We start from the raw sequence: 27,145 nt of genomic DNA, 5'->3' as shown, positions 1-27,145 counted from the left end.
TATATCTTTACAATAGGATACTGAACTTCCTCCCATTGTCTATACCTACAATGTCATGATATACTTAAATAGAATGATGGGCTTATGACGGTTGAAGTACTATACTAATGGTGTAATATAGGAGGAAAGGGGAAAAGGGGAGGACAGGAGAAGAAATCCCTGAGCCTAAGAAACCGTATCATGAAAAATAAAATAATTTTTTTTTTTTTTAAAGCTAGCTCTGTTGTGCGTTGAGCAATGGCTCAACATGCTAATCTTTCACCTGTTTTCACCAGCATCTCACCTGGGCGTGTCCTGGCTGCTCCACTTCCCCCAGCTCCCTGTTTATGACCTAGGAAAGCAATGGAAGATGGCTCAAGTCCTTGGGACCCTGCACTCACATGGGAGAACTGGAAGAAACTCCTGGCTCCTGGTTTCCAATCAACTCAGCTTCAGCCATGCAGCCATATGGGAAGTGAACCAGCAGAGGGAAGATCCCCTTCTGTGTCTCTCCTCTCTGTAAATCTGCCTTTCAAGTAAAAGAAAAAAAATTTTTAAACTACCTAGCTTTGTTGAAATCACCTGCTCTCCCCATAGCTGTAACACAAAGGCAATTCAAAATGAAAGTCCTTCCTGGGGCACTAGCTTGTGGTATCAAGAGCCCCACATCAGTTGCTTTAATCTACTTCCTGCTAGCATCAATACAGTCAAATCCATTTGCCTCATGTTCCCTATCTCACTTTTCCAGCTAATGTGTTTATGTTGAGTGATTTAGCTCTTGGAAGCCACAAAGCTTTTGGCCAAGCACGGTCTTGTGATTACACTTGAACTGAGTGATAATAAAAAAAATACATGGAATGTTTCTGGTTTTAAAACCAAAATTATGCTTTCAATTGACAATTGTGACATCTGTAGCTGAGAAGAAATGAAAGCTGGTTCTACTAGTTACTAACTTTGAGAATCTGTGAAGTTACTTAAACTTCTCCTAACTCTTAGCTCCTTTTTAGAGCTTATTTTGTTGAAATGCAAATTGGTGCAATCTTCTAAGAGCAAAGGACACTACTTACTGAAGTGTAAAATATCTTTATCTTATGACTCATAATTCTAGAAATTTAGGCTTTGGATACACTTGAATGGTGCGTGAAAATATACATATGTACGGGATGTGTGTGTATCTATATATTAGGATGTATATGTATTTATTAGGAAGAACCACAGCCTGTTTCTAACAGTAAAAACTACAAACAATTTAAATTTTCATCAATGGGGGCTTAAATTCTTTTATACCCACTCTTCAGTATTCTGCACAATAAAAAAATGAGCAAGTAAGATCTGGATATATTGCTATGGGAAGAAGTCTAAAGAACATCATTGTGTATAAGTGAAAGCTCCATAGCAACTGACATGGTATAAATGCATCTGTGTATGTGTATACTTATGTGTTTTCAGTTTATAAAAGGATATGAGAAAATCATTTATAAAAGGATATGAGAAAATTGATAACAATGTTTCATAATGGAGAACTGAACTGGGCCATTTGGAGGAGCAGGAAGACTTTCACATTTTTTTTTCTATGCTGCCCGCCAACTTTCACTATAAATGCCTTTCTATAGTAATAAAATGTTAAAGAAGGGGACTGGTGCTATGGTGTAGCAGTTAAACTGTTTATGACACCAGCATCCCATATGGGTCCTAGTTCAAGTCCTGGCTGCTCCACTTCCCATCCAGCTCTTGATTAATGCACCTGGGAAACTAGTGGAAGACAGCCCATGTGTTGGATCCTTGCACCCATATGAGATCCAGAAGCTCCTAGCTCCTAGCTTTTGCCTAACCCAGCCCCAGTCATTGCAGTCATTTGGAGAGTAAACCAGCAAATGGAAGATCTCTCTGTCCCTGTCTCTCTCTGTAATTTTGCTCTTCAAATAAAATAAACAAATCTTAAATAAATAAGAAGAATATTAATGAAGCAAAATGAATGACAATGAACAAAAGGTAATCATTACCAAATGCAAAAAGAGGAACAAAATTATCTTAAAAGATCATAAGTCACTACTGTTTCTCTTTTGATATATAACTAACTGCTTTTGTACAATGAGACCTACACAATTTATCAAGTCATTGAATAAGAAAATGAAGCAAACACAAGAAGTTAGATGAATACAAACTATTCAGACAAAAGCTTTCATGTCTTTTCTCACAGCTCCTCCTTTTTCGGAGGATTAGTTATTAGACCACAATTGACAATCACATTGAAAGGCAGAGAGAAGTCATTAGAGTTCTTCTTTTACAAGGGTCAAAACAATTATATCCTACTCTTGTCTGGAAATCAGGAAATTTACACTTATAAAATGAATGGAAATCATGCTTCAAAGATGAAAAATATGCTGACCTATTCTAATTACCTCAGTAACCATTTAGCAAAGCCATCACTATCATCAACAAAAACTCAGCCTGAGGGAACATCTTTCACGGAAAATGCTAGCAAACTGTCTTAGTTGCAATATTTTAATTTATGGAAATTTCAATCATCAATATATTACATACTAAAATATGTATATAAACTTACAATTTGTTCAAGGATCCAATCAATTTAGGAACCTCCCAGAGTACAAACACATCTAAACAGTATTAAGAAAACCTGATGGCAGCTACTTGGAATTTGAAGTCAAAACTGGTAGCATAGCCAGAAAACTCCCGAGTGAAAATTTAAATATAATATCAAAGAGAATACACCGTCCTGTTCTAATTACCTCAGTAACCATTTAGCAAAGCCATCAATATCATCAACAAAAACTCGGATAGCCTGAAGGAACACCATCTTCACTTCCGTCAACAGTTAAAGCAGAACATGTCTTTCCTACTTCCCAAACACTTTCACACACATGATCTCTCTTGAGTTGATCCAACAGCCCTCAGAAAAACAGGTGTGGCAGGCATTACTCCTCCATTTGCCAAGCAAAGTTGACAAGGAAAGTCGATGTGCTCAAAGTCAAATACTGATGACAAATGGTAAGTCTAGCAAGCACAGTGCCAAGGTTTTGAAAGCTTTCTGCTAAACTACATTCCATAAATTCAGATGTCGTATTTTAGAATAACCCTTTGCTTCACCAAATTCATAATACAAAACTGAATAAATGGTCACTAACACAATGTTTTAGACAACTATGTTTTTCAGAAGAGTGATGCTTTCCAGGGCAGTTTCATTAGACAAAAACAAAATCACAAAACCAGTGCTTCTAAATGCAAGGATAACATGGGGACATGGCTAAAACACAGATTTTGATGCAGCTTGAGGAAGTGTGGAAAAAGTCTATTAACTACACATTCTTCCTACCCATTCCATGAACACAATTTGTGTAGCAAGGCAAAGCTATGCAATTGGTGGAAGGCTACAAGAGAATCAGCCTAAGGAATGGTGCAAGGATGTATAATTAAAGCAGAATGGAGAAAACAAGCAGGAAAACGGTAACAGCTAACAGAGAAACAAAGGTTCATTTTTCAAATCAAGGCAGATAAAAACACATTTTAAATGCACATGATCTAGCTGATAATCAACTTGAATTATGACTTAACTTCCAAATTATTGCATGTGTGGAAGCAATGACTAACAAGATTTTTTTTAAAAAAAGATTTATTTATTTTTATTGCAAAGTCAAAGGTATTCAGAGAGGAGGAGAGACAGAAAGGAAGATCTTTTGTCCAAAGATTCACTTCCCAAGTGACAACAATGGCTGGTGCTGTGCCGATTCGAAGCCAGAAGCCAGGAACTTCCTCCAGGTCTTTTATGCAGGTGCAAGGTCCCAAGGCTTTGGGCCATCCTCAACTGCTTTCCCAGACCACAAGCAGGGAGCTACACAGGAAGTGGAGCAGCTGGGATTAGATCTGCGCCCATAGGGATCCTGGCATGCTTAAAGCAAGGACTTTAGCCACTAGGCCACTGAGCTGGGCCCAGGATTTTTTTTAAGTGCAACCCACAAAGATGGACTGAAGCACCTTACCTCGTTTTTCTATTAGGTGATATTAAGTATTAGAAGTGGGCTTATGTAAGCAGACCTCAATCCTTTTCAGGTGAGGTGTTAAAGTAGTTTGGGGAATACCTGCATCCATTATTTCCCAAATTTGTTTTGATATAGAATGATTTTTTAAAAATTTCTTACTGCTTATGATATAATGATGACTTCATATTTGACCACCAGTACTAAGTTGGCACATTAATTGCCATGGCCAGAAAATAAATGGCTTCCCAAATGAAATATTGACAAAAATAAACAAATAAAAAAGCAAAACAAACAGACAAACAAAAACACTGTACTTTAAGTATATTTTGTGGTGGTGATTAAAGCTGAGCCAGGTCTTACCTCTAGGAATATCTTTCCATTAAAAGGATTACTAAATTAAAAAAAACAATCCTCTCACTATGTCAAGCACATACCCTACAATACCCCTACAAAGATATCATTAAACCTGTTATGGAAAAAAAAAGGATCAAAAATATTAAAGCAGCTTATCCAAACAACTCTATAGTATGACTCTAAAGGTAAGATGATCTACTATACCAGGATACCAATGCCAAGGTCAACCGGATTTATAGAACCCCTGGAGGCTACGGATATAAAATTCTATTTGAAGGTCCCAATGAAAAATAACCTCCGAATTCAATACTTCCCAAGATAGTTTTAGAAGGTACAATTGAACATTCAAGAGTGTCAGAGACAAATTTCAGTAAATTAAGGAGTAGTGCTATCCAGCCACGTATCATATTATGCAAACTTGAAAAAGCAAGGCAGTAGATTAAACTCTGTGGTCACATAGACTGTAACAAAACAATGTAATTGTAACCTGAGGGCAAAATCTGTGTCTTTAAGGCTCCCAATACTGGTTTCTGCCTGTTTACTGCAGTCTTCTCAGAGTGAATCAGCAGATGGAAGATTTCTTTTTCTCCTCCTCTTTTTCTCTGTGTTTTCCTCTAACCTTCACTTGCAATAAATAAATGAATAAATAAATCTTTAAACATAAATAAAGTAACATTACTACTATTCTCCGTAAATTTTACAGGCAATAAGCTAAAGGGCATTTCCTCAAATATTACACATTAGAAAATCTATACCACTATAAATCTATACCACACACTCGGACATTTCATAAAAACCCATTCGAAATGCTTTACATTGCAGTATGAAAAACAGAGTTCTAGAAAATCTAAGTGAAGAATTTACTATTTCATTATTAAATTTATAGTATCAAATAGGCAGTTTCAATTTATAAACATCTTTTAAGACAAAAAACCTAATACATTTATATTATCTTTTAATATTATCCTTATATATGATATATATTAATAAAAACATCAATAAAGACAACCTGAAAACTTCATATTTTTTAAAGATTTGTTTATTACAGAAAGACAAAATTACAGAGAGAGCAGCAGAGGCAGGGAGAGAGATCTTCCATCCTCTGGTTTACTCCCCAAATGATTTCAATGGCCAGGGTTGGGCCAGACTAAAGTCAGGAACTTCACCGTGGTCTCCCACATGGGGGAGCCACAGAATTAGCCCATTTCCCACTGTTTTCCCAGGCCATTAGCAGGGAGTTGGATTGGAAGCGAAGCAGCTGGAACTCCAAGCAGCATCAATATGGGATGACAATGCTGCAGGTGGCAGTTATACCCACTACCTACTGCATCACAAAGGTGGGCCTTTTTTTAAAAAAAAAAAAATTAGGTTATTAAACCAGAGAATTATATGTTTAGGAGTGAATGACAGCAATTCCAGCACTGGAAAAACATCAATCTCTTGGTAATAGTTCTACACTAGGTAAAGAAATGAGTGTAGTTTATCATTTAAAATTTGGGATAAATGATGTCCACAACATTTTTCTAAACACACATTTCAAAGAAAACCTGTAATCAATAGTTTTCAGAGATATCTTTCCCAAATTCATCCACAAAAGTTATCTTTCTGTATCAGTCAACACTTCTCCCCACATGTATTAGAAATGCTGTATTGAAAAGCATCAATGCAAGAGAAAGAGTTCTCCTATATTCATGTTCTTATTTCAGATGAGGTGAAATTTCATTAAACTGTACTGAGTTCTTTTGAATCTTAACTCTGATGAATTTTGCTAATTAGTATGATCAAGAATATACAAAATGTTATAGAAGCACTCTGCCCTCAGAAATGCCAAATCATGATCATATAAAGACATTCCACAAAGTACTCCCAGAAAGAGTTTAACCCAAGAGTGAACCAAGGCACTTGTCTAGACCATGCTACAAGTCTTGCAGAAAACACAATAAGTACAACAAATGTTCACAAAATTACAAGTCTATTACAAAGATCTCAGCTCTGGAATATTAGAATCACAATAGTAATTAAAAAGCAAAAACAAAATAAAAAATGCCAGACCCAGTGTTCTACAGGCTCCAAAGGTTCTGATTTAATTCATATTGTAATACAGAGTAGGCAATAACACTTTTTTTTAAGCTCTCCAGGTGATTCTGGTGTTCGGCCAGCACTGAGAACAAGTGACTTCTGTTTACAATGAGTTCTCATCAATTTATAAGAGAAAAGAGCTGCCACTCAAAACTCAGAAAAATATTGTTTGGGTTGCAATATACTGCTGTATATTTTTAGAAGTTGAACATAGAATACCATATTAAATGTGCTTAATATTTACTGTCATCACTTAGATTTTTGGTTTTTTTTTTTATGTTTACAACAAAGAAGAAGTTCTTACATTGGAAGGGCAGGGAAAACGATACTGAGAGGAAAAGTCTTGGAAAGGCCTGAGCTCAAAAGAGACAGCATGTTTCATGTGCAACAATGTTGTGGGAATTTGAAGCAAGGTGTCAATCTATTACTTATGCATCTTTGGCAGAAAGTTTTTGAAAGAGTTAATTTGACTAACACTTATTTAATCCCTCAAGAAAAAGTGTATCCCCAATCTCTGGTGTAAAATGAAGTGTGAGCTCCTATGGTACAAGAGGATGGTCCCTCAAGTTCCAGCACAAGGAGAATGAATTTTTTTTTTTTTTTTGCATTTTAAACATCTTGAACTTTTTTTTTTTTTAAAGATTTATTCATTTTATTACAGCCAGATATACACAGAGGAGAGACAGAGAGGAAGATCTTCTGTCCGATGATTCACTCCCCAAGTGAGCCGCAACGGGCCGATGCGCGCCGATCCGAAGCCGGGAACCTGGAACCTCTTCCGGGTCTCCCACGCAGGTGCAGGGTCCCAATGCATTGGGCCATCCTCGACTGCTTTCCCAGGCCACAAGCAGGGAGCTGGATGGGAAGTGGAGCTGCCGGGATTAGAACCGGCGCCCATATGGGATCCCGGGGCTTTCAAGGCGAGGACTTTAGCCGCTAGGCCACACCGCCGGGCCCATCTTGAACTTTTTAATTTTAGGATCCAACAACCCCCAGATCCAGACTTGCTGTTCTCTAGCGTCACCTCCCAACCAAGTAAGAATCACAAGATGCTTTGACAAAAACCAGGATTCTTAAGATGGGACATCTGTCTTTAACGCCTTGAGAATGGATCTGAAGCTATTTTGCCTCAACTGAAATCACAAATTGGACAGCTTTAAAGCTAAGCAATGTATAAGTATCACTCCAGTTCTTCCCTGGTAGAAACAAGGTCATATTACCGAGCTGAAATAATTTTTTAAACAGACACAAGCTTGTCTAAAGATCCCATGAATGTTTAATACTTGACACATCTCAAAACCTCAAAACTTGGCAGTTCAAGGGATAAAACCATTCCTGAGGTAAATCAAAGGAAGAAAATTCTACTCCCACATATGGTGAGGCTAAAGAATGTGAGAGAATTTTTTAAATGCCTTTCATAAAGCCAAAAACTATGATCAATCACCAGCAGGCACTTAAAAGTTGTTTGATTTAGAAAGCAGTGTGTTGTGTTTTAATACTACACTTAGAAGTATCTAAACTTTTCCCACAAATGTTAAGTATCTAATACTGGGCCCCACTCCCTGCTGTTTTTGGGAAGTCTGAGAAGCAGCAAATCAAATTTCCTACAGCAGCTCCCCAAATGAGTTCCTCCCTGCCGAGCAAAGCAATCTTGCCAGGGTATCCTTTAGTCCACTGAGCAACCTAGGAAACATCACCCAAGATAGCATTTGCACAAAACACAATTAAAGACATCCTTTTCTTTCAAGGGTTCAAATTTGCTCTAAGCTTACAGAAACAACTTAATAAAGAATTTTTCCTTATTTGAATTGAATCAATAACTCTTATTAAGAGCCTGAAAGCAACTTTCACAAATCTTTTTCTATTTCTTGCTTGAATTATCACTGCAAGGGCTGATGAATTCTGCTACATGCTTTCCTGCATACATCAAATGAGTTGAAATTACTTTCGCAGTTGATGTGAGATTCTTGTTTGCTCTCAAAGGTTAATTAAATCGTGGTTTCCTGTAAAGTAGGTAAATATCCTTACTTAGCAGTTCATGGGTATAATAAGCACCTACTGTGTTCCTTGTAAATAGTTTTCTTGAATTCCAAGTACGTATGCCTGTAAGAGAGGTGCCTGTTTAAGAGTGAAATTATCAGAAAGTAGAAATCAAGATGGGGAAAACAAATAACAACCTCCTTCTCCAAATCCAACTTCTCTAATTTATTTTAGTGTTCTTTCTTCCCTCCAAAAGGCTAGGTAGCTCATTTGCCTTGATCCTAAACAACTGAGTTTTATATCCTGTGTTAGGATGAGATCAGTAATTCCAAGTTTTGTAAAATGGGAAATGTTCATATAGTCCGTATGGCAACACTGTCCATCACCCACAGTGAGTTCTCATAGAGTGAGAATGCTCAAATCCAGTAACAGCACTCAAAGCAATTAACAGAAGGTAAAGAACTGGTGACCAGCAAACACTGAAAACACAGATTTCCCAAGAGCTGTAATAGTCCATTGGTTTATATAAACTACAAAGACACTGGATTAGATTTCAGTGTCAAATGGGTCAGTTCTATATCAGTTTCCACATGGATGCAAGGTTATTAAGTATTTTCTAAATTGTTTTCTTTGTAGGCTATTGGAGATAGAAGACTAATGAATACATACATAATGCAAAAAGACTACTTTAAAAAGTAGAAATGTGTCAGCAGATAATAAAACCTTGAGAAATAGTAAACTCTACCTACCAATGAACACTCATTAGTTTATAGCTGATTTTATGCAGTTTGCTGATCTCCTTGCCATTAGAGGGAATCAGCACTTTATTAATCCTAAACATCACAAGTTTACTTCTTGTGGTAAAGATGCATTTCACTCTTTTTCTTTCAACAGGAAAACTAGTTTGTTACATACAAGAAAGAATTATCAAATTGTTCTCTATTTCTTGAAATATCACTAAAGAAAGACATTTATTGTCAATGATACCATGAAATATCTGTGTTCACTAAATTTACCACTTAATTTTTTAAAACTTTAGAATTTATATTCAGACATAAAACTCTTTTAAAGGTTAAACTAGTCTGAAGTTTTCTATACATATAAACTATCACTCTGATTTCATAAAAAAAGTCAATAAATACATTCTGACTTGTACTTTAAGTAGGAAATCCAATCACAATGTAGTCATTGTTACAAATAAATGCATACAATGCATGGAACACTTCATCAGCTCAAGTACTACTTAAAGGTATACACCAAGCTTTGCATCAGAAAGAAACTTTGATAAGAATTAAACTTGCTTTTGAAGCTTAGTTCTCAAGTGGGTATCTTTACCAAATTTCTATCATTGTAGTTTGGAGGGTGCTAATAATTTATTATTTTCTTAAAATGTTTAACTCACAAAGATGATTAAAGTGGCTCCTATGATTCTACATGTATTTTTCTTTCAGCTGGTAACAATAGAAGGACGTGTTTTCCAAAAGTTTCTGGTAATTAAACAAAAATTTCAACATAGGAGACAATATAAACTACTTGATGCTTTATGTTTCTTTTGAACTTCATTTTAAAAAGCCCATTTTGGTAAACTGAAGAAATGGTTGACCTTACCTTAGAGTCCCAGGCTATAACTTGAAAAAAAAAAGTCACAAGACTTTAAAATGTATTAAAATGCCACTTCGAAGGAAACAACTACAACAAAATAAAACCCTGGTGAATTAGAATTTTAAATACAACTCCAGAAACAAAGTACAGTCCTTAAGTAAATTAGCCCCAAATAACAAGTTCCCACGGATAGAAGCAAGAGTGAATGTATTACCTTTAGGTTCAAAGAGGAAACTTCTCTGGCTTTCTGGCTTACAGAGGACTACAGACGCCGGTGGCAACAGCCGTAGCAGGCTGCAAGAACACAGCACAACAGAAAGCGAGGGGCTGGCAGGCGCAGCTCCACAGAGCCTCGGGACAGGCTGAATGACAAGCACGAGCAGATCTGGCTGAATGAGGCATGTGAGGGGCTGGGACTTGCAGTGTTTGCGCTCCTATAGGGCAGGAGAGTTTTCCCCCAGCTTAACCCCTCAGGGTAAGGGCTTAATAATGGTAACAGCTGGCATACAGAGGGTCTTGATCTGAGCACCAGGTCAGCAAGCCAGGATATGAAGGTGACATGTAATTTCTAGCCTCTTCCTGCTTCTACAAGGAAATTGCACAAAGGGCTGTTTCTAGTTATAACTTCCTTTGATCTTTCGGATTTAAAGTTACTTAGTAGATTAAAGCCATGTTAGCTGATATTATTTGCTTGCTTAGCCTTATTTTTAAGTGTTACAGATTCAGTTTACTGACACATTGGGCTACTACATTTAAACTAAAACAAATAAACACCAATCTGTGTTTATTTCCAAGTTCTGGGGATTCCTTCCTTCTTTCAGAAATGACTCAGGGGTCCTGCTTGTAGGCAGAAAATGACTAGTATAGGAGTCTTCTCTCCTCCAGAAGGAAGAATTAGCCAAAGTAGTTCAGTGTTTGTCTTCAAACTTTCTAAACCAAAACTGCAGTTTGTTAAATGAACTTGAAACTGCTTTTAATAAGCATATGATCCTGATGATGCCAGAACTTAAACCATAACCACAACACAAAAACGTAAACACCTGCAAACAGTTTAAATTCTCAAATAAGTGATAATGTACTGAGACCATGAAAATAATTCTTCAGGATTCAGATAATAATAATAAAGCAAACAGTTCTTTCAAAAGAATGTATTCATAAATAGCTCATACAATTAATATGAAGACACTTTCGAATACAAGGGGGAGAGAATGCCTAAAAAATGTATTTCAATAAAATACAAAACTTCTAGATTAAAGGACATTTTCAAGAAAGTGAAGAACTCAGTGAATGGAACAAAAATAGTTACAAATCATATATTTGAGATTCTAAGATTCAGATGAAAGAAAGAAAGAGAAAAGGAAATAGAGAAAGAAAGAAAAGAAAGAGAAAAGAGAAAAAAGAGAAGGAAAAACAGAGAGACAGAGAAAGAAAGAAAAAGAAGGGAAAAAAGAGAAAAGAAAGAGGGAGAGAAATAAAGAGGGAGGGATGGAGGGAGGAAGGGAGGAAGAAAAAGAAACAAAGAAAAAGACCCTTGTACAACTAAACAATAACAAATAACCCAATTTAAAAAGGTAAAGATTTTAAATAGAAAATTCTTCAAATACACAAATAACCAATACTCTTGCATCCCATGAAAAGACATTCAGTATTATTAGTGGTTTACAAAATGCAAATAAGCAAATAAAAAGCATTTCACATGCTTAGGGATGGCTATGAAAAAGAAAACGAACGAGTGCTAACACGGATAGGGAGAAGCTGGAGCTCCTATATACTGCTGGTGAAATGTTACATGTTGTAGTCACTGTGAAAAACAATTTGGCAGTTTCTGGAAAATTAAACACAGAATTACCATATATCTCAGCAATTCCACTGCTAGGTACAGTTGATCCTCATTATTTTCGGATTCCGTATTTGCAAATATCCTTACTTCCCATAATTTATTTTAATCCCAAAATAACCCCTGTGGTTTTTTCAGAGTCATTCAAGACATGTTCATGTTCATAGGGTGAAAAATTTGAGTCCACTAACGCACATGTTCCAGTTAAGGTCAAATAAGATGACACCCTTGTGTTTGGCTGTCATGCTATAAACAAATGGGCCTTTCACAATCTACCCAGTGTCAGGTCTGACACACTCCTTATATGCTGTTGATGACATCACTTTTTAAAACAGTCCATTAGTGATGAAGTGATGTTTTTAAGTGCAAAAAGGCTATCATGTGTCTTTATATATATATATATATCATGTGTCTTTCTATACATATATATATATTAGACATGCTTGGTTCAGACATGAGTTCTGTATTCAAGGTACTGAACACATATCAACAATATGTGTTAGATAAGCAGTAATTAAACAAGCATACAGAAAATAAGATTATGTATTGATCCATTGAAGCAAATGCTGTGACTAGAGCCTGGCTCCCAGGAACCTGATCTCTCTATTTCTTCCAGGAGCAATAAATCAGTATTTGCTAATTCAGTGTCAAATGTGACTTTATGAACCTAAATACCATAAATAATGAGAACTAACTGTGTAATCAATAGAAAGAAAACATGCTCATAAAAGCCCTGCAGACAAATGTTCACCGTAGCTTATGCATAATAACCCACAATTGCAAACAACCTCAACAGCCATCAAAAGATGAATGGATCAATAAAATGTGGTATATCTGTATGGTGGAATATTATTCGGCCATAAAAAATAATTAAGTATTATTCTGTGACCCAGATGAATCCTGCTAAGTGAAAGTTAGAAATAAAAGATCATTTATTGTATGATTCTACTTGTATGAAATACTCATAAGAGGCAAATCCATAGACACAAAAAAGTAGATTAGTGATTGCCAGGGGTTGGGGACGAAGGACAAGAGATAGGGAATGATTGCTAGCAGTTAGAGTTTGTCTTTGGATGATGAAAATGTTCTAGACTTACATAGTGGTGATGGTTGTACAACACACCAAAAACAATGCATGATATACTTTAAAATGATGACTTCTTCAGGATGTGAATCATATCTCCATAAAAAAAATGACAAGCGAAGGCATAAAATTCTAGACATCAGACCAGAGGTTCTCAACCTGAATTCTTCAGAACTCCCTGGAAAACTTGTGATCATGCAGATTACTGCATCCTCTGCCCCCACCCCTGCTCCCCACCTCCTCACACTGAATGTGAAAGGCTCAAGAAGCAGCTTTTTCAATGGGTCTCAGGGGATGTTGACACTACTGGTCTGGGAGATGCTTCCAGAACCACAGCAGCAGAAACAACGTTTGAGCTTCTAAAGGGCAAGAACTGTAGCTTTCATCTCTGTGTCTCCTCCATCTACCCAAACCAGACAATCTGAGTAAGGAAAAAGACATGGAGAGAGGAATTGAAAAGGAGAAATACTTGATTAAATACATGAAGGAGTAAGCTTCTGAGGTCCCAGGGTGTACTATTTTGCCTCATATGTATGTCAAATGCTGTAACACCTAAGAATCGCAAGACAAAGATGAATTAAAGAATTAGAGAAGAGTGTATATTAACATTTTTGATTGTTTGGATAGTTCTTTGGTTTAAGTTATTAAAACAGTTAATCCCATTTCAGTGTGTTTGGCCTTGCAAAAAAAATGTAAACAAAGGTTCTAAAGTTGTTAATTTTATAAACTGCTTCAAGAAATCCGTTAAATTATCCATCACAGAAACTGAAGACCTGAACTCTCCAACTGATAAACTTAAACATTTTATATATATTTGTAACAAAGTTACTGATTTCTACATCTAGTCAATTTATTGAAAATGTTGGGAGGTTCATGTGAAAATAGGCAACCAAAAGTATACTTTTGGTACTGTCATATGGAATACATTATCATTTTATAAATGATAATCATAATTATTTGCAATAACTTCAGTATGTATCTCAATATTTCATTTTAATCTGTTTGCAGTGGGAAAGATATTTATAAAACTCAATTTATTATTTTAACTGAGAATGTCACTATTAATTCTCTTTAAATAATGTCTTTTTTCCCCTTAGATCCTATGATCTAGGTATCACTACTGAATATTAGGAAAACAGAAGAGCATGAGGGAGGGAGGAAATAGGGGCTGGCAAGAGAGGCACAACATTCATCACCCTCTAAAAAGTGAAAAAAACAGCTTGTGATGAACAAATTCCTTCCCATCTAGTAAAAGCATAATTCCACACTTTCTTGTATTTATTAACAGATCCAAGTTTTATCTATTTATCTTTTTCTCTTCATGTTAAATAAGACAGCTATGAAGGAGTAAGCTATAGTCTAAAGGAGACAGCAGAACAATGCTTCAGCAAATTTTTTTTCTCAGTATGCTTAATACATAAAGAATGTGGAAGCACAAGTTCAGAAAAATGTACAATAGGAAAGTTTTGCAGATAATATTCCCTAATGTACCTTAGCGTTTCTGCAGGACATACTGATGGCAAGAGTGTAGACTTGGGGCCAGAACACTGTATTGTTGAAGATGTGGCACCACTCACTGACTAGCTAACCTTGAGCTGGACACTTAAATCCAGAGTTTACAGTCTCCTATCTACAAAACCCAAACAAGATGATCTCATAGGCTCTGAACTCAGTTTTCATATCAATAGCTGCAAATAGATCAAATAAGTCCCAGTTTTACTACTGAAAACTGATTTTTTTTATTACATTGCATTATGTGACACAGTTTTATAGGTACAGGGATTTCCCCCCACCCCTCCCTAAACCCTCCCCCCATGGTGGATTCCTCCACCTTGAATTATTTTTTAAACAACTAAATTCCACATTGATCTACTGCGTCTGCAGCAAAGAGAACTGGAGCAAAACCAATGTAGTCACAAGATGCTGAAATTCCATGAATTTGGCACTACTTGCATCAGCCTTGTATATTCCTCTCATGTGCCAACAATTTCTAGTCTTACAGCTTTTTTTCTTATTCATTTTGTGTTGAAATTCTACCTCCAAACTTTATAATTCTGACAAATGACAATTTCACGCCTATACCTGTCAACCACAGCCCACACCTAAGGAATCTGCTCTTCACCCATATCCTAAACTTCAGCTCTACGATCTTTGTCCATATCCTTTCCTAATGTCACTTACTTGGCATTGATTTCCTCTGCCAGCATGGTAATCTGCTGAAGATCTCCCCTAAACCTGCTTTTCCTGCTCTTTTTCCTTTTTCTTTTCCCCCAAGTTTGGTAAAGTTATCAAGGAGTGATCACATAAGGAAGTGGAGACCTAAGGCTCAGGACTGGTGTTAGGCCTTTCTCTCCTAGTTCTCCACAAGACTGTTCAAAGTCTTTCCCACACTCCTTACCATAACCCTCTCACCAGATCATCCCAAAGTTACCCTTTGTGGAAAAGAAGGAAACTTGTGGACCATGAGTCCTTCAAACACTACCATCTCTACCTCAAACTTTTTCTATAACTTATCCTTCATGCCTCAGTATTTACTAGTTAAATACTAGATCCTGCTTCTAGAATCACCATCTTAAGAGACAGATTGAACAAAGCTGCTCCCAGTCCAGCAGACACTAACGGCTCCCCCATGCCCACTGAATAAAGTTTCAACATTTCAGCTGGCATGCAAGACTTTCCATTATCTGGGCCTTTCCCTTCCCACTTAGAGCCCTTGCCAATTTACTGACTCCAAACAAGCTGACACACACATTCTTGGTGTGTGTGCTATTCCTTCAGCCAGGAGTGACCTTTATACATATTTTTAACTACCACACTCCCATCGATCCTTTACTGTAAATGGCAAATTAATACATCTTCATGAAGCCTCCCCTGATACTCTAAGCCAAAAATCTCTCACCCTACTCTACATTGCTGACTCTGAGAGCTCTTTCACAGCCCTTAGCATGTGTCAGATTTTTTTTTCATATTGATAATCTGTATGTCTCTTTCATCCTCTCAGTCTATATTTAGAGGCACTGGTGTTATTACTTTCTCCTTTATACTTCTTATAAAGAGATCAAAAGTATATTATACCAGTTACTGGATAAAATAATTATATTTGACAGATGTTTACTTAATAACTGACAGTTTACAATGTATTGCTATTATATATATTATATATATTAGAATAAATGTAATACTGTAAGGAAATCTGAAAAATAAAGTTAAGTATTCAAAATCCTATGTGTATTCCAATTTATATAGGCCCAGGGTTCACTTCTACCATGGCTGTGAACAAGAAACAAAAGAAACAATTCAATATATTTTATGTATGACTGCAATACGTTGCATCATTCTCTGCTTCTAAAAATATTAAAACTGTTACTGTAACATAATCGGCTTTTTATCCCTTTTTTCAAACCCTGGAGATCATCCCAAAAGTTAATATGCAACCTTATTTTTAAACAGCTTTTAAAGTTTCACTTAGTTTCTAAAGTAGGACTCTCCTTAGCATGGACAGAAGTATTTTTAAACAAGGAAAACAAATAAATAAAAAATGTTTTCCCTTTAGTAAGACATTATATATAGCAGTGTCTATACTTTCTGCTTAAATGCCAGCTAATCTTATTGCAAACAATACAATTTCTATGGTAAAGTATCAAAAAACAACTAAATCTGTGAAGCCTATAGATTTTCCACCTTCTGGTTTATTTCCCAGATGCTTGTAGCAGTTGGGGATGGGCCTGTGTAAAGCAAGAGACCAAGAATTCAGTCTGATTCTCCCATGTGGGTGAGAGACTCAATCATCTGTGCCATCCCTGCTTGCTTACCAAGAAAGTGGAACAGAGTGGAGCTGGGTCTTGAACTCGTGCAATCTAATAGGGGATGAAGCCAATGGGTGGCCTAACCACCAGGGCAAATGGCCTCCCTAGGGCACATATTTTAAAGTACAGAGATTAGTAGATTGCAGAGGAAAGGTAGTCTTTCATTTTTCTAAAAAGAGATAACAGTCCATGCAACACAAATAAATAAATAAAAGTAAAAATGTCCAGCCTTCTTTAGCAAAAAGAAAACTATTAAAAAGCTTTTTAGATGTGAAAACTAATTCAAGCAAGTCAATTTATTATAGATTTTATACTGCAATCCAAGTGAACATTTTGTCTGTAACAAGTGCCGTTCTCCAACATAAAGCACAGTTACATGTTTTAGAAGAGGGAAGGCTCAGGTTTGATGTGTTTTTATTTTTTTTTTAAGGAATTTTTCTGTGAACCAAAGTTGCCAGGAAGTTTGATAGTTTTATATCAAATGCAAGCTGGATCATTTCAGCCCTCACAAAGTAACTAGCCTATAGATAATCTAAGAATATAATCTTGTAAAGCTCAAGCATTTAAACAACACATAACGAATCCATGAGCTCTGGAGAGTTACCAAAATATTTCTGGTTTGCAATACAGGATTTCAAAATGTGATCCTTTCCTTATATAATAGAAGCCAACAGCAGGAGATCTATTCTTCAGACAACTATGTCTTGACTCTAACTTAATTAGAACCTTCTTCCAATGCTTTCAGTTGTTATCAAACTCTGAGTGAATCTAAATGAATGTGGTATGCACATATTAAGAGGAATTATGACTAGCAAATTTTCTGTATGTCAGACTGATATTTATGGAGAAAGTTACATGCACTTTTCTTACAGCATGAAATAAATGCATGTACAGCTTAATTTTCTAAAAGTTACTCTCCAGCAAAAGAAATGTGTGACCTGAATACAAACATGTCATTGCCAAAGGCTTAAGTAACACATTTAAGTAACACTATGACACATCATATCTCATGTGTAAAGTGAAGTTGTATGGGGAAAAGTAAATGAAAATTTGAAGCCCATTTTATTTATTTATACTATTTGCAAAATTGTAATAATATTATTTTTGGCAAGGAAAGAAGCTTAAAATACCAAAACTGTAAGACAGATGACATAAAGGTTAGGTATTTCACAAATGTAGAGGGAGTTGTTTTATATGTTGAAAACACATGTATCAGTTATTCAAAAGTTCAAACAGTTCAGAATTACAAACGTCGTAGCATGTCTGCCTTCATAAATTCTTTTATGTGAAATAAAATTCTGTGAGATTGCTGTAAAAAGATAGGAAATCAGGTAATAACAAATGGAAAAGCAGTAAAGATATTTACTTAAGTCAGAATTAAAGATTTTAAAAAAGGACTGTTAGGACTCTTAAAATCACTTTAAAATATTCCAACATAGCAATACTGTTAGGTTAAAATATAGGCTTAGCTGAAAGAAGCTAAAAGGGAATCTTCACATATTTAAGGCCACATTTCACAAAGCTCAGCAAATAACATTTCTAAAACAAAAACCCAGCAGAATAATTGATGTGCTCCAGGATCAGGTCAAGCTATACTGCCTGTGATGTGCCATCCCATATAGGCACAGGTTGACGTCCTGGCTGCTCCACTTCTAATCCAACTGCTAATGAACCTGGGGAAGCAGTGGAAGACAGTCCAAGCACTTGGGTCCCTGCAATCATGTGGGAGAACAAGATGAAGTTCCTGGTTTCTAGTTTCAACCTGGTGCATCCCTGGCCATCACAGTATTTGGGGAGTGAACCAGCACACGGGAAAAGGTGTGTGTGTGTGTGTGTGTGTGTGTGTGTGTGTGTGTACCTTCCCTCTTCTCTATCCCTGCTTTTCAATAAATAAGTAAATGAATCTTAAAAAGAAAAAAAGGAATCTTTGGTACATTCATTGCAAATTTAAATGTTTAAAACTTAGACATTTAAAACTTAGGGGGTGGGAGAGCAGAGAAACTTTCATCTCATTAGGTGTGAGGAACACATGAAGTATAACCTATTGGGTACATAACAGGTAACTCATAGACAACAAACTCGAATCAGTATTAGACAACAGTAAAACTACAAAGACATATGGGGGAATCGAGCAATCCTGACAACCTCTTAACAGGAGGTCATATGCACAGAGCAGGGGGGGACCCCAGAGTGGAGCATGTGGACAGGAGGAGGCTTGTATCCCAACCCTGAAGACTCCCAGATCCTCACCAAGGACTATCAGTATGGGCACCAGGACTACATCCCAACTGTCAGGAAGAACACGGGGAATTGGAGTGCCTTCAGAGACCGAGAACTCTGAGGTCACCCACCCCCATTTGGATCTACCACATGGGATTCAAGAAGGCCAAATCCTTCCTCACAGGGTCCAAGGTCATCGGAACAACAGCTAGGAGCCTTGAGTGGTCCACAGAAACAGAACAGTAAACTTCCTTCGGGACTCGGGAGAGGAGCTTTCTCTGGTCCTTACTTAGTTCCAACTTTAGATTCCCACCCTCTCTTGCAATGACCATCAGGGTCGCTCCGGAGCCGCCCACCCCAAAGCAAGCAAACAAACAAAAAAAATCAGAATAGATAGACAGAGATCAACAAGGAAAGCCTAGAACCAGACAGGAAATGGTCAGCGTGGATCCACATATACCTTACTAGGTAGAACACAAAGATAAATTACTCCTCACTAGGGTATTGAAGATTTCTCTGCACACCTCTCCTAAAACTATTCTGCATCTCAACTGTTGACATATGCCTTGTTAGATTTATAAGCCAGTTTAGACTATCCTAAAATCCGCCAAGTTCAGCAAAATTATGCTTCAACACTATAAACTGCTAAATATTAAAATGAAAATAGAAATAGACATGAGACAGCTGAATAGTACCCTATAGCCATTTTAAGGTGTATAGCAGCCGGTTCTGCGTATAAACTAAAATTGAAATGTCAATGAAGTAGTCACAGGATGTGATTAAGAGCTTGGATTTTTTTTAACATATTGGTTACTCAATATCATGTCATTAATTCCAAAATGTTGTAAATTGTTGTTGATGTTGTGTTGGGGCTTTCAATTGATCGGGATGATATTCTGCCAGCTCTACCTTCAGACCAGAGATGGTCTCCCCAAGAAACTGTTGAATTTATCTGGACAATAAGATGCTGAACTCTATGCTTGGTATATGCTTGCAATGAAAGAATCTTGACTTAAGTTGAACTGTAATACTGCAACATGGTGGAGGAATCCATCGTGGGAGGGCACGGGGAGTGGTTGGGGGAATCCCAGAGCCTATGAAACTGTCACATAATGCAACGTAATTAAAAAAAAAAACTTAGATAAGTCCTTAACTGACTATTACCATTCCCAAGTATAGATTTTTCTGGGTTGTCCCAGATATGCATTATTAAATGTTCCTGTTACAGTGCCAGGAAGTCTGGACGCCACAGGTGACTATCTCCTTGTGTACACCAGGCCAATATATTTTTGCTACAATGCTTTCTACTTGCATCATGTCATTTCCCCAAAGACACAGAATTCTGTAATTGGGGCTTAAAAAACATTTACACCCATCGCTTGAAGAATCCTGACTCCTAATATTGTTGGAGAAGAAATATATCCACAGATTTATTTAACTTATTCCAGGAAATCAGATAATCTAGGATGGTAAAACTTTTGCCAAAATATTGTGGAAACATTTAAAAATGAGCTTAAATATTTCATACCTTCATAACAAACTCACCACCTAACCATATAATAAAAATAACCATGACATCTGTGTAACTATTGACTCAGGCATTGAATTTGTTAACACCAAAGGAGATGGGTATTTGGACTGAAATAATGATTGAAATGATATGAGGTGATATTTGGATTGAAAAGTACCACCAACAATCATAATAAATGATAGTAAGAAAGTGCTCTATTTGGTGAGCAGGTTATTGTATCAAAGTTCTGAGTTATGTTAGTGACAGGATACCACTAAGATGATCTTTACCCACAGAAAAGAGGTTTATCTCATGGCTAGTAGTAAAATTAAGGATTTAGATTTTTGCAAATATCTGTCATTCAGTGTTTTATACTCCAACAGAATGACAGATTTAAAAAAAAAGTTGAACCTAAGAATAAAAACTAGTCAATTTTGTTTTGTTCTTGAATGAACTCATCTGCTCTGTTTACTCACCCAATAGTACTTGCCTTCCTTCCTAGATATTTAGGTCAGTGACCAAGAATTCCTAAGAATGTATCATAGAAGTCACATCCCTTATGCATTGCATAGTCAACATAACCCTTAATCAGAGTAAAGGAATATTATCCACTCCCCACTTCCTATTCCTGTGGGATATTAGGCAATGTAGTATTCATTCATTCCTCTGCCAAGTGCAATGTATTGATAATACATATCCACACCCTGCAGGCTTTGCAAGAGGTCCAACCCAGCATCAAAGACAGCGCTTCATTCCCCTCTGCAGAAACAAACTGAATCATCACAAATCTCTAAAATAGTCCCTAATTTTGCATAAAGTTAAAATGTACCATTTACTTAGATCAAAAAAGCATAACTATTAGAAGCAAATGTTTTTCTTCAATCTCTGATTATATTTAACAATAATGGTTATTCTGATACTGATACACTGACAACAGACATTGAAAAACAATACCCAGTACAACTTCAGATTCCAGAAACAAGCTCAACTGTTACCAGGATCTTAAACAATTCACATCTTTTTAAGAGATCTACTTATTAAAATGTCATTATTAAAAACAGAGAGAGACAATCTTCCATCCGTTAGTTCACCCTCAACTGGCCACTATGGCCAGGGCTGGTCAGGCCTCCCAGATCAAACCAAAAATCAGGAACTCCATCAGTGTCTTCCCTGTGGGTAACAAGAGCCCAGATCGTCCACTGCCTTCTCAGGCCCATTAACAGGGAGCTAGATTGGAAGCAGAGCATCCAGGGCCCAAACTGGTGATCTGATACAGAATGTCACATTGCAAATGTTGGCCTTGCTGCAACACCAGATCCTCTTCACATCTTTGACACATCTTCTGACACATCTTCTTTTACCACATCTCTTTGGGGGAGGAAGTTGATCACATAGTCACGATTAATAGTATTCACACGCCTAATTCTACAACAACAACAGATATTCCTTTTCAAGAGAGTAGAAACAAGAAAGAAATGAGGAATAAAACAGGAGGTAAGGTTCCAATATCTATGTTGTCTTCTTTCAGAATTTAAAAGCTCTTTAAATGTTCTAGAAAAATCTTGCAACCCAAATTAATAATAACTTATTTCATCAGGTCAGAGAAAAGAAAGTTTCTGATCTCAATATCAAAGCATAAAATGAATATCCCTTGGTGTATTATATTATGGGAAGCAACTAAATTTAAATATAGTAATATGCATTTTATTTCTGACATTATATTTAAAAAATCCAACTGAACATAAGAATCTCCCTAGAAGAGGTTTTTAAAATTTTTTTAGAAAGTCTCTCTAAAAAACTAAATCCCGTTCCTTTTGTTCAAGACTAATTTCAAATAAAAGAGAGGAGACATAAGCAATCTGGAGATTTTAGTGATTGCCTTCAGGTCAACTGGCATCAGAAGAATGCGTGTAAGCTATGAAAGACAACATCTGATATTATTGTTATATCTGTCATCTTTTGTTAGTTTAGAACATATTTGAAAAAAAAATCCATTTTTTTGGGTGGTTTTTGGTGGTGTTCATCTTGCCAGAATCTGATGGCCATTAGGTCTGAGGGCCACCCAGACCTATTTTGTGTGGGACCCAGAGGATGCCAAAGTCAGTACTATTTTCCCTAAGGGACCAGTGCAATGCACACTGAGCTGGAAGTGTGTTCACTCCCAGATTAGGACATATGCAGCTCACTGTTGTCTTTCTGGTCCCACAGTCTTTGACATACTGTAAAAAACAGAATCTGAAGTGGCACTGGTATAATTCTGGATCCGTTGGCTGTGAGGTCTGGGAGCTACCCAGACCTATTTTGGGTGGAACCTGCAGGATGCCACATGAGTACTATTTTCCCTGGGGATCAATGTAATGCACTGAACCAGAAATCTAGTCCCACAATCTTACCTCACTACACAAAACGGCACCTGATGTGGTTGTGTTGGGAGTCTGAGCTGTGAAATGCACCCTGTTCCTGCACCACCTGTTTGGGATCTGCTGCTCTGTCTCTGCTCCTGGTAGAACCAAACAAATCAACAGGACAGGCAGCTCTATACCCAGGTTTACCTCCTGAGTTCCCAGTGACCTCCCCTTCCCACATGGCTGCTGGTGGAGCTCTGATCACTGCTTGCTGTCTGCCGCTGGGGTACCTGGTCACTGCAACACCACACTGTTGTCTTCACTGCTTCCCCACGTCCATCAGTCTCCAGGTGCCCTCCTGTTGTCAGCTTGTCCTCTCCTAATTCCTGGAATGTGCCCTCCCTGCTTCACCCTGGCTAATGATTCTCTGTTTAACATATCCTTATCCCATTTCACTATATTGATTTTCCTCAGCATTTTCACATGTGAAGTCCTCCAGTTTTGACATTCTTTCTTCTGCCTCACTTATGAGGCTTTCCATTGAATTTTTAATGTGCTGTATTGTTATTTATTTCTAATAGTTCAGTTTGATTTTTTTCAAAGTTGTTATTTCCTATATAATGTGTTCCTTCAATTCCTTGAACTCCTAAATGCGCTTCTTGTTGTTTTTAAGGAGCTTTAAAATGACTTATTAAGTTGTTTATCCAGTGGTTCCTTGATGCCTTCATCAATTGACACTGAGATTGGAACAGTCTTTTGCTCTGTGTAAAGCAGGCCTCGGTAGCCTCATTCATCATACCATTGCTCCTCCTTTTGCCCTTGGCCATTGAAACTCAGAGGAGCACATTCTCTTGTGCTGATTTGTTTTTAAAAGATTTATTTATTTTATTACAAAGTCAGATACACAGAGAGGAGGAGAGACAGGAAGATCTTTTGTCCGATGATTCACTCCCCAAGTGAGCCACAACGGCCGGTGCTGCGCCGATCCAAAGCCAGGAACCAGGAACCTCTTCTGGGTCTCCCACGCGGGTGCAGGGTCCCAATGCATTGGGCCGTCCTCGACCGCTTTCCCAGGCCACAAGCAGGGAGCTGGATGGGAAGTGGGGCTGCCGGGATTAGAACTGGCGCCCATATGGGATCCTGGCACGTTCAAGGTGAAGACTTTAGCCACTAGGCCAGGCAGCTGGGTCTTGTACTGATTTTTAACCTCAGATCTACAGATCAACTTTACTGATCCCATTCAGTGCCTGGTGCTCTGCTTTCATCATTTACACAACTCCCTCCAGCAAGGTTCAGTCATGGGCTCCCATGCTACACTCTGCCACGGCCTCCACAGCCATGGCTCCTGGGTCACCAGTCTCCAGCCCATGTGACCCTTTGTTGTGGACACACCATTGTCTGCTCGGCCTTTCTCCTGCTCTTGGTTCCAGCAGTACCCAGGATAAGGGAGACACCAACTCTGACTTTAAACTAGGTCACAGAGCTGTCAATGGCACACATTGCATGGTTTTTTTTTTTCTGAATCTTTTCTCTTCTGGTTGATACCTGATGGTGGTTAGGTCTTGGGGCAACCTGGACCTATTATGGATGGAACCCATGCAATAGCAGGTCAGTATTATTTTTCCAGTGGGACCAGTGCAATGTGTTGAGTTGGGAGTCCTCATCTGGCTTAGCATATATGCGATTTGCTGTTGTCTCTCCCACTCTAAAGGGGCTTTGTCATAAATTTTTAAATGGCATCCAATGTGGCACTGATGGGAGTCTGCGCCATGAAATTTACCCTGTTTCCAAACCTGTTCAAAAGGTTCTATCATTACGCTTCTGCTAATGATCAAAGTAAAAAATACATAATAGTGGGACCTGCAATTCTACGGTTTGATATTCTGGCCATCTCCCTTTCCCACCTGACCACCAGTGGAGCTCCTATTGCTCTTGTGTTATCTGTTCACTGCAGCACTGCTCCACTGTTTCACTGATTTCCCATGTCCATGAGTCCCTCTGTCATCAGCCTCCCCACTTCTATTCCCCAGGATCGCGGACTCTATGCTTCTCCTCAGCTAACTCTTCTCCATCCATTTTAACATGTCCTCATCCTATTCCGCTCCTTGGAAGTCCATTTTAGAATCTTACAAATCAACTTGGAAGTTTCTAATTTTTTAATTGCAAAATCAGATATACAGAGAGAAAAGGAGAGACAGAGAGGAAGATCTTCCATCCAATGATTCACTTCCCAAGTGAATGCAACGGCTGGTGCTGCACCGATCCGAAACCAGGAGCCAGGAGCTTCTTCCTGGTCTCCCACGTGGGTGCAGGGTCCCAAGGCTTTGGACCATCCTGGATTGCTTTCCCAGGACACAAGCAGGGAGCTGGATTGGAAGTAGAGCTGCTGGGATTAGAACCGGCACCCTTATGGGATCCTGGCACATTCAAGGTGAAGACTTCAGCCGCTAAGACTACTGTGCTGGGCCTGGAAGTTTCTATTTTAAACAATTTGGACATAATAGTAATAGTTCCACTTAATACTGACATATTTTGATTTATAAAAAATCTACAGGAAAATAAAAATTCATTACTTGCTTAGATGTTTAATGTTCAACAAAATAATTCAGTCTTAATCTTATATTTCATATCTTACTATTTTTAAAGAAAATTTTGGAAGAGAAATTAAGGGACTACAAAGTAACAATGAGGCAAAATAGTGGGCATATTTCTCACCTCAAAATAATCTTGCTAGGACAACTGTTTAGCATAGTGGTTAAGCCTACAATTGGGCTATGGTATCATCCCATATATTTTAGTACCTGAGTTTAAGCCTAGTTCCACTCCAGTTTCTGTTAATGCACACCCTGGGAAGCAACTGGTGATGGTTCAAGTACTATATGTGTGGGAGACCCAGACTGAGACCCCAGTTTCTGGTTTTGGCCTAGCTCAGTACTCGCTGTTACAGACATCTTGGGAGTGACTCAGCAGATGGGAAATCTCTGTTTCTCTTCGCCTTTCAAGCAATTAATAATAAGAATAAATAAAACTAGATCTTAGAAATTTGCTAAGTTCCTGTTACTATTCCTTACCTCATTCTAAAATTTTAATATGCAAGTTTTTATTTATTTGTTTCTATATTTGTTTCTAAGTACAGGTCTTTTGGTTTGGTTTTAGTTCAGCATTCCTGCTATAATCATCTAATTTTGCAAGCCAGGGGCAAATTATCTCATATCCCAAGATCCCATCACTGCATATGGCAATTATGCTTCCTTTTGGCTTCCACTGCATCACACGTCAATTCTCAGACATGAAAGCTTGCTCCTATCACTCTGCTATTTTTCTAGTTCACATTCTTTAGTGAAACCTCAAATAGCCAAGTAAGTTCAACAAAAGTTTACTGAAGCTTAAGAATATAGCACGATTGGCTTTTATTTTTCTGCTAACAAGTTCCGAAAATAAATTAAGCTAAAAAAGCACCCCTTGATTAATTCTTGAGTCAACCTCACATAATTAAGAAAGAGTTCAGCATAGATGGGGATGGAGGCAAACGGGAATAGAGGAGAATAATGAATAACAGAAGTAAAGAAGGTAAATGATAAGGGAGTATGGGAAATGGAAAACAGCCATACATAGTTATCAAGGTGATAAATGTATTACATACTCATCAAACAATGGGGATGGAATGAAGCAAAGTGCCTTGCTTTGGGTGGGAAAAACAGGAAACTGAAAAAACCAAATACAACCCTAAAAACAGGTAAGTTCAATAGACGCTCTTTGCTATATCCCAACTCACAGTATTAATCTAGTTTCTAAAATATTTCACTATAGAAAAAAAATACATGGAGAAACTGCAACACAACACAGACTTACAGATTAATTGCAAAGATATGGTTAAGCTCGCCTGAGAACTGGTTCTTTTCAAAGTTTCAACTTTTTTCCCCCATTGCTTAAAGTAAGTCCCAAATTCTCACAGACTCTGGTGCAAAGATAACCCTTGTCTCCTAGACACTCAAATTGGAAACAGCAACAAGATTTGCATGGTAGAAGATTCTCACTGATTCTAATACCACTTACTTCACACTAATATCTATTCAGCCTTTATTCAGTATATGGATCAATTAAGAGGCAAAAAACAAGTTTTAACAGAAGTCAATATAACACAAGGAGATGGAGCCTTCCAAATGATCTAAACTATTCTCAAGAAAAGGGAAAACATAACTTGAGAAGATAACATTTGTCCAAAGGAAGGAAGGAAGGAAGGATTATGCCTGAAATGAAAGTTTTTATTGTTATGGTTAAATTAATGTTATAGTTCAATACACCAGGTTCATACGTTCCTAAAGACAAGAAATGACTACCCGATCTCTCT

At 37.5% G+C, this 27,145-nt stretch overlaps 1 protein-coding gene across 8 annotated transcripts in view; it reads right to left on the bottom strand.

Annotated features, from left to right (window-relative positions):
• The window catches only part of DISP1 (dispatched RND transporter family member 1), a 174,924-nt gene that overhangs the window by 60,187 nt on the left and 87,592 nt on the right, over positions 1-27,145 (bottom strand). Inside the window, exon 1 of one of the 8 annotated variants that reach the window (XM_058669212.1) lies at positions 10,207-10,245. The exons of 6 other annotated variants lie outside the window; for them this stretch is intronic. The gene's annotated coding sequence lies outside the window, so the exon portion shown is untranslated. Of the gene's footprint in view, positions 1-10,206; positions 10,246-27,145 lie in introns of those variants that run through there. One more of the 8 variants, XM_058669207.1, reaches the window with a different exon arrangement.

The sequence above is a fragment of the Ochotona princeps genome, chromosome 10, assembly GCF_030435755.1.
Source record: "Ochotona princeps isolate mOchPri1 chromosome 10, mOchPri1.hap1, whole genome shotgun sequence".
Lineage (NCBI taxonomy): Eukaryota > Metazoa > Chordata > Mammalia > Lagomorpha > Ochotonidae > Ochotona > Ochotona princeps.
This window is presented reverse-complemented; position numbering and strand designations above follow the sequence as displayed.